Genomic DNA, 9,234 nt, shown 5'->3' with positions numbered 1-9,234 from the left:
GCTGTGGTCTTCAACCACAGCTTCTTCAGCAGCCAATAGGTGCTAATCTTAGAACAGAGTTTAGCATCAGTCTACACAGCTCAACAAATCTTCCAGTCATCATGGTTGTAGGATATTTATTCCAGAAATCAACTTTGCTAAACTTTACCTTAGATCATTTTAAGTTCATTTTTCAAAAATTGGAATATAAACAGATATAGCAATTGTTCAGAAGTTCTTTTGCTCTGTAAAACAAAGTTACAATTAGAGATAGAAGTATATCAAAAGAATTTATCTAACTGCTATTGGGAGAATGGAACTAGAGGAGAGCTTTATGACGGTAACATGGATATAAGGAATTCAGGCAATACTTGGATTGCAGTCTGCACAGTCTATGGGACACCAGTATTAAACTACGTAATTGTTATGTAGTGTGGCTTCGTAAGCTGCCTCCTCTGGCTGCCTCCTTTGGACTGCAAGAATAAAGGGGGTGTCAAGACCTGTCAGGTTTCTTTGCATCTCAGTCATTGTCTTTATGCTGTTTGTATTGATAGTAGCCACATTGTACAGCCATGTTCCCCAACCTTCTGCTTTTCAAATACAGTCACTCTAAGTCTGAGGACAGGCGACTACCGTTAAACTTAATGGAGCGCACCCCCCCCCCCCGCATGCACATGCCCCTTTCAAGCCTGTGGATCTTGAATATGTGTGGGTTTTGGGACTTGCAGGGGAGTCCAAAGTGAATCCCGTACGAGTTCCAAGACGTAATTGTATATTGGACTGCAGCTCCCATTATCCCCTACTGCTATGGACATTTTAGCTATTAAAAAAACAGGTTTAGCTGGAGGGATTACCCTTGGTAACTTTCAGCTTTGCATTTTATATAAGATTGCTTTTCAAGGTGGATTGGAACTTGTAAATAATACAGCTGCAAAACATATACATTGGACTAAGCATTGCCTTATCATGCAAGCATTTCACCAGCTGTACTGGTTCTTAACTCAAACCTGGAATCAAAATATTTTGATTATTTATGATTTGGAAAAGGGGGGCGGAGGCTGTTCATCACCTTGAGTGTTTGCCTGGATACTTAAAGCACAAGCCTTTCCTTGGATAGTTTGTCATCTGACATGAAGCAGATGCCAGAAAAGGACCTTCTCTATGGTGGCTCTCTTGATGGTGGAATGCTGTCAGGAAGTTCTTCATTCATGGAAGAAAGAATATTTATGCTTTCTGTCGATTTTAAAAAAATAAGCTTTTACTGCACAGGAATTGTATCTATGCAGGTGAAATATAAAGCCAACCTGGGTTTGTCAATAGAAATAAAAAAGATGTGGCTTTTTGTAGATAGTGGAATGAAAACAATGGTTCAGGAAGATGGGAGTTGTAGCCCTGAAGCATCTGGAGAGTCATGTTGCCCATTCCTGCTTTAAACAAAATTGCGGACTTTCATTCACAGTGTCCTGGAATCTTGCGCCTTTCATCTGTGTGAGGAAGACAACATTTCAGCAGATGTAGCTTGTCAGAGCCAGCATGATAGACTAGGGCAGTGATGGTGAACCTATGGCACGCATGCCAGAGGTGGCACTCAGAGCACTCTCTGTGGGCACACATGCTGTTGCCCTAGCACAAAGTTAGCTAGAGATTCTTACTAGAAAGCCAGTGGCACTTTGCAATAAATAAGTGGTGTCTGGGTTGCAGTTTGGGCACTCGGTCTGTAAAAGGTTCACCATCACTGGACTAGGGGTCAAGGAGCTGAGGATTCAAATCTCCACTTGGCCATGGATATCACAGTGTGAGCTTGGACAAATCACATTTTCTCAGTCTCAGAGGCAAGCAACGGCCGACCCCCCCTCTGAATAAATTTTGCTAGGAAAACCTCATGATAGGTACACCTTAGAGTCACCATAAGTTTGAAATGGCTTGAAGGCACACAACAAATAAAAGCTCATCAGTCTCCTTCTTCTATACAACCATTTAAAACAGGACCATTAAAAACACAGGGATTCAAGGCAGCTTGCAGTCATTTAAAAAGATCAAGCCAAATCATTAATTTTAAACAAGTTACAAAATAATTAAACCATTATTTTTTAAAACATGATTAAAAACACTTAAAAACATATTTAAACATCACTTCCAACAAAGATTTTAAAATATAGCACAAGTAGACAATTAAAATTCTAAAGGCCTGCCTGAACAAACATGTCTTCATCTGCTGGAGGAAAGTAAGAAAGGAGAAAGAAAGCCAACCAGACCTTCTGTGGATGGGAATTCCACAGCCTGCTTTACATCTGGCCCCCTAAATATTTAATTTTTTCCTAAAATATTGTTCTTGTTCTGTTGTGTATTTATAAAGCTGATTCTCATGGTGCAATCTTGGACATGCCTACTAAAAAAAGCAAACCCAATGGGGCTTGCTGGTAGTAAAATATATAGATTGCAGATTGAATCTATAGAAGATATGTAAGACAGTCTTCTTTGGCCCACTGGATATTTTGGACTTCAACTTCCATCAGCACCAGTCAGAATGGCCAGCACTCACGATGCTAGGGCACTGTAATCAAAGATGTGTAGAGCGCACAAGGTGGGGATGCTGACAAAGGAGACTAGTTGTCGCATTTTAAAATATAGAACTGATGTGAACTTGGGACTTTGAAGCTAAATAAACTGGCATCGGGATGGAGTGGGGGCGTAGTGACTGCACGCCCGACTCCACCCCAATGCTGGTGTCGCGTAGCCTGCCCAACTGCATGCCACTTTCTTGGCGCAGCGTTTAGACGTGCTGTGCCAAAGACACAGAAAATCCGCCGCCACCACAAGGATGTCCTTTTGCCACTTTAAAAAGGAGTGGCATTTTGCCATTTCTTTTTGGTGCAGCAAAGCACTGGATTGGGCTCACGGCATGCAGCTGCTGCAGGCCTGACTTGCTGCTTAAAAGGGTGGCGTCAAGCCTCTGCTTTGGGACCACCTGTTTTGCCCCTTTATCACACCGGGCTCCTAAAATGCCACAATCGTGTTAGTGTAGGAAATGCAAACATACAAGTCGGGAACAATCATTCTTATGCAGTTCATCAAAAGTGCCGTGGTGCTGCTATATTCCCCAGATCTGTCTAGTGCATGCTGGCTTTCATAAACCTGCTTTCCTGTCCTATATCTTTCACTGCATGCTTTTTGGTCTTTTTTTTTAGTTCAGTTGTGCACTCACAGCAACTGATTCAGTTTAAAAGAGATGGGGAGATACTGGAAAAAGAAAAGAAAAAAGCCTGCTTGGGAATAATAAAGGAGAAGAGAGGAGGTGTCCCATAGACTAGTACCAGGGGACTATCTGCAGATCGGAACTGCAGTGGGAGAAACTTACCACATGTGCCTCAATAGTGGAAAGGAGTGTGATTGGGAGGCATTGCCAGGTTTTGCCCATCAATGAAAAACACTCCAGGAATGGATGGAAGACAAAACAACTACAGAACAGACACGGTGTCATGCGACAAAGAACAGCCACAGACACTACTACTATCCTGCTATAATTCCACTTGGGCAGCCTTAGTATCCTTATGATGCCAGCACCATTCTAAACAGCACCACAATTAAAGATCAAGTTGTTCTGAGTGAGACACAGCCTCTTCATGCGGTACAGCCTCTACATTGGTTCATCACCTCTGTGAAAACTGGGCCTTTGACCAGCGAAAACGTTTAGTATCGGCTTTGGTTTCAGAGTAACTGCTAATCTCATGGTTTTATGGTGAGGCTTGGTAAATGTTTATGAAGTTCTTTCAAATCTATGATGAAAGAAGCTATGTAAGTAAAGGTTAGCTGCTTGTCTTGTCTTTTGTGGCATAGTTAATTATTGGCCTTCTGTTAATAGTGGAAGGAATCTCAAACATGTTTTAGATCTGTAATTGTTGTGTATATCACACCACACTCCACATCTCTCCATTTCATCTAAAACTCTCGTTTTCTCCTTAACCCCTAATTTTAAATGTTTAGTATTGAGTGTTACAGCAGTGTTGGCTTTTATACAATCATACAGTATATAAATATTTCTACTACCTGGCTACCCTTTGAACTGATAACATATTGCATGCCTTGATCCTGGTGAGTGCTTCCAAATATAAATTACTTGTTAAAAAAGCAAGTTATAATTTAGAGTACAAAATCTCTTATGTTGGACAAGAGCAACCAATGGTTTGCAGAGTTGTCTATGTTTTATAAGTTGTAAATCGTAATTTCTTCCCCAGTCCATTTCTTTATCCTGCAGTAAGAGCTTGGTGAAGCTCAAAGTTTAGAGTGTTTAATTCAATGAAAGTCATTGTTTTAGCCACTCAGTGCTTCTTTTCTGATTTATTGGCATTCACTTAGCTTTACATGCTAAAAATGGGCTGCTTTATGGTTGGGGCAAGGCAGTTTGGTCCGAAAGACACTGCAGAAATAATCCAGTTTCAGAGTGCTTTAACTGTCCTGGCTCAGTGCTAGGGAATCCTGGCAATTGTAGTTTATTGTGGCACCAGCGCTCTCTGACAGAGAAGACTAAATGTCTCACAAAAGTACAGTTCCCAGAATTCCCTTGCCTTGAGTCAGGGCAGTTAAAGCGGTTTCAAACTGGATTAATTCTGCAGTGTGTTTTGGACCCACGTTATGAATTAGCTTGTTGTATTGTTTCCTAATATTGTAACTCTTTTCCCCCCACTGCACAACTCTCCAATTTTCCTAGTCATCATTATTCTAATTTGATACTATATATATATATATATATATATATATATGAAAAGGAAAATTGACAGTAATCAAGGATAACAATTTTAATGCTTGCTCCTATGTTTTCAATCGGCAAGCTTTGAGACTTTGTTTTACTTTAGTATTAACAATATGTGTTTTAAATCTTTCAAATTATTTTTGTATCTTGCACCAAATCAGAATACTGTAAGTAGTTATAGGCATTATAACAAGTGACAGAAGAAGGGTAACTAAAAAGGGATACTTGCTTTTTAAAATGAAATCCCATGCTAGAGCCAAAGTAAGGGTGGCTGGCAGTGGATTTGCAAAGTGAACCTCCATGTTCTTTAAATCTTGCCAGCGCAGAGATTGCAGTTGTGCCTTTGCTCTCATTTCTTAATGCAGTGGCTTCAGTTGAGCAAGTGACATGCAATGTAACCCCATGTTCTGGGCACACTGTTTGAGAAATTGACCTTGAGATGGATATTTTTTGGTGTGGGCAGGCTGTGGGATAAACAGAGGCTATACTGACCTCTTTACATTCTCAGAATTCATATGCTTTTAAATCATGGGTATGGTAATGTTGCTAACAGTCCTCTATGTGTTAACAACTGGTTTCATTTCTGAAGAAAAATTTCTAAAGTAAATCACAAGCAAGTATGTGACAATTCCTCTCTGTTGAACTTTTACCATGATTCTTCAGTGCTCTTTTAGAAGACATGACTTTTGTTTATCTGTTTATCTCTGGCCTATACAGAGCTCTCTTGTTTGAGAAAGAGGCTGTATTGACCAGGGTTTTACTCCCATAGTTTTTAGACACCCAAATGTCAGGCTTATACCTAAATGCTATTGTTAGTCCCAGTTACAACTGGCTAATTTTATACATCAGTACTTAATGTAAGATCTATTGAACCAAAGGGTCACCTCTAGATAGGACTCAGTTCTCAACCAGACTTTATTTTTATTTTATTTTTGCTATGGAGCTGAAGCTTCTGTTGCCATGTTCATCTTTGTTCTAGCTGGAGATGTTGGGAATTGAAGCATTCTCTTTATGAATGCAAACTGAGAGAAGAAATTGTCAAAAGCCTCAGGTGGGAGGTTGCCTGATGTAGATGACATTAGACATTTCCTATTAGTTATTGCTGCTGATGAATGAATACACAGGTCTTGTTAAATCAGTCCATAAAGACTGAAACAATAATTGATCTCTCTCTTTTTCCCCTCCTCTGTTATAGAATACAAGTAATGTGCACTAAGATTACCATTTTTCCTTTGAAAATATATAATTTGCATGATGTTTCACTCCTGGATCTTGCTACAATCTTCCTACCACTCCATTAATTAATCTTGCATGTATATGCAAGACAGAGCAATAGCTAATCAAAAGAAAGTGAAGTATTGTCAACATTACCTCGATTCTGTATATTTGTACAGTCATCCCTCCATCTCCATGCAGGGCTGGCTCATCCATATAGGCAAACTAGGCAGCCGCCCAGGATGGCAAAATTTAGGGGCACCTTGGCAGGTTGTTTTGTATATTTTTTTGGCTTTTTGACTAATTCTCAGTACTATGACGAGAGATTGGAACCCAAGTTTTATGTCATGTTTAGCTTTAACAAATGAAACAGTGGAAATCAAGGTGTGAAAATAATTATGAGGGGTGCCAAAATATTTCTCGCCTAGGGTGGCCAAATACCTAGAGCTGGTATTTTTTAATGCACAGATTCAAGCATGAACTACTTGAAAATATTTTTAAAATATATACATTCCAATAAGGAAACCTTGACTTTGCAGTTTTATATATGGGACATCATTTTACTGTACCATTGCATTTAATGGGACTTGAACATCCACGGATTTTGTTATCCACGGAGGGTCCTGGAATCAAACCCCAGCAGATAACAAGGGTCCACTGTATATTGCACTCAGGCCACGCCAATATATTTTACCCCTTTCAGTATAAACAGTTGGGCTGAGATCTCTTTCATGAGGATGTGTTGCAAGGGTAGGAATGATGTGGTCCTGTAGGTGTTGTTGGACCACACTTCTAGCATTATTCACCATTGGCTGTGCTGACTAGGGCTGATGGGACTTACTGTCCAACATGCTGTATATAGAGCTGCATGATCTCTACACTTGCAGTATTGTGGAGTTCACACAGCCTTGTTGTGTGTGGGGAAATATGTGTGGTGGTAACCACTGTTTTCTTTTTACTCAGAAGGGCTGCAAAGGGAAGGAGGAACAGAAGTATACTTGTTTTCTGCTGAGATAGCAAGGGAAACATTGTAGAAGGGGGAAGTATAGCATGTAAACAGCAGCTTTAAACATTTGATGACTTCCTTCTTCCCATGAAGCCAAGTAGAGATTATTTAGATCAGTCTCAGTTTCCGAGTGTGGTTCTGCTGTGTAGTTTTCCACATGAACCTTGATAAAGTCCACCAGAAAACAGGAATTCTACTGAGAACAATAGCACCTTCTATCTAAACACATTTCCTGAAAATCAGGAAGAGCTTAACAAAACATATCTCATGACCAACTGCATAAGGAGAAACAGTAGTAATGTTTTTCCAGGTCATTAATATTTTCCATGGGAATTTTTGTGTAGATGTTATAGGGTATTTTAAATAAATGTTTACTGGGTGTTTGTTCTCCCATTCATAACGTTCACGAGCAATGGCATACAATCCTGACATACATTATTGTGTTGAAAGTTATTTTTTAAAAAGGAGGAAGCCAATACAGGTTTGTAGATAGGTTTTCACACATCAATATCCTCCAAGCTATTTTTAGCATCAGCAGAAAATACCTGATTGAAAAAAAAGAAGTAAATGTCTAGAACTCTTACCAAAGCTTAGAACAATTGGTAAAAAACACAGTTGATCTGGAATTGCAAAAGGCATGCATATGGTTGTTTTTTTTAATGGTTTATGGTAATTTGAAGAAGACATTAAAATAGGGATGGGAATATGTTGCTTACAGATTAAATTGTATGTGTCTATTTGCCTCCCCTGAGAAAAAGTCGGTGGCTTGGTATGTTACAGGACTATTTGAAATAAAGTGACTTTGTCTTCAATAATGCCTTAATTGACAACCAGGTTTTTGAATACTGTACCATATACAATCATCGTAACTCTTTATCCTGGTTATCTATACCATACCCTTTAATGCTTAAAATATATTACACAGTCTTTTTGTGAAATTCTTTGTCTCCAGATCTATGCTTAAGTCTGGGACAAAAGGTGTCAGTCAATATATTTCTTTCTGTTCCTCTTAGATGTGGGAGACCTACATACACTCACCCTCCAAAAATGTGTCAGGGACCCTGCCCTGTTTGCTTGAACACGTTTCTTACAGATCTCAGCTTTCTATCTGTGACTAACCATTTATTATACCCCATGTTTTTGTTTTCTATCTTTGTTCCTTTTGTATTAGACATTAAAAAGACAAACAATAAAAAGATTCCTGGAGGCGTGGCACCTTTAGCCTGCCGATGATGTGTGCTATGATCGCACCGCCACGGCTCATGCCCATGGCAGAAACACTTCTTTTCTGTCCAGATATTAATTCCATGCGAGAAAGGTCTTGACATGTGGACAGAAAGCTTTTCTAATATGGTAATTCCCAGTGGCATCACTAGGGGGGTGCAGATCGCACCAGGTGACACCACTGGCCCTCAAACATCTGCCTTTGGGCAGAAATGGGCTGTGGTGTTCACCTGTGTCCCTTTAAAATGCTGAAGAGATGGAGTGAGTGGGGTGAGGCTTAAAGGGATGAGAAAGGAGAGGCTCCAGATTTTAAATTTAAATTTTAAAACATTTTAATTAATTATTTTTTTAAAAAACCCATAAAAACATCATATCTTTCCAAATGTTCACTTCAACCACATGAAACTATACATATGTAAATGCATTGGACGTTTTAGTCTGCCATGTATATATGTTGTCTTTTAAAATTTTGTGAATAAAATTATTTTAAAAAAATAAAGTAAATGCATTTAGGCTGTGCCTATGATATTGTAATTTAAAGCCATAATTTTAATTTTGCTAGTTGTTTATGTCACAACAGTTACCATTACCTTCAGTTACATACAAGAATTATGATTAATGAGCAACATTGGAACAAAGAACATTATCAAGGATTCTGTATGGTGTAGTATGGGAGGAGGTGAATGGGGGAGTGGTAACGCCATATGTTAGCATACCAGGTGACACCAAACTTAGTGATGCCACTGGTAATTACTACAGGATACTATGGTCCCTATGGATAGCATAGTTGCATGATGCACAGGACTAGAGAATCAGCTCCAGCTCACCTTACTCAAGGCCTCAATTTCTGTAATCTTTTAGGTTATAGCATGTGCAGACCTCCTTAAGTTCCAAATACCATTTAGAGAACAGAGTGTTTGAGACATTGCTGATTTCAAAGGAAAGATATTGGTGATGGTTTATTCACTGTATCACTGTCCTTCCTCATAAGAGTTAGGGGCAGCTAACAATTTTATTTAACATTATTTATAAAATCAAAGTGAAAAAAAGTTAGATTTTG

Source organism: Sceloporus undulatus, chromosome 4, assembly GCF_019175285.1.
Source record: "Sceloporus undulatus isolate JIND9_A2432 ecotype Alabama chromosome 4, SceUnd_v1.1, whole genome shotgun sequence".
NCBI lineage: Eukaryota > Metazoa > Chordata > Lepidosauria > Squamata > Phrynosomatidae > Sceloporus > Sceloporus undulatus.
The sequence above is the reverse complement of the archived record's forward strand: the minus strand, read 5'-3'. Positions refer to the sequence as shown.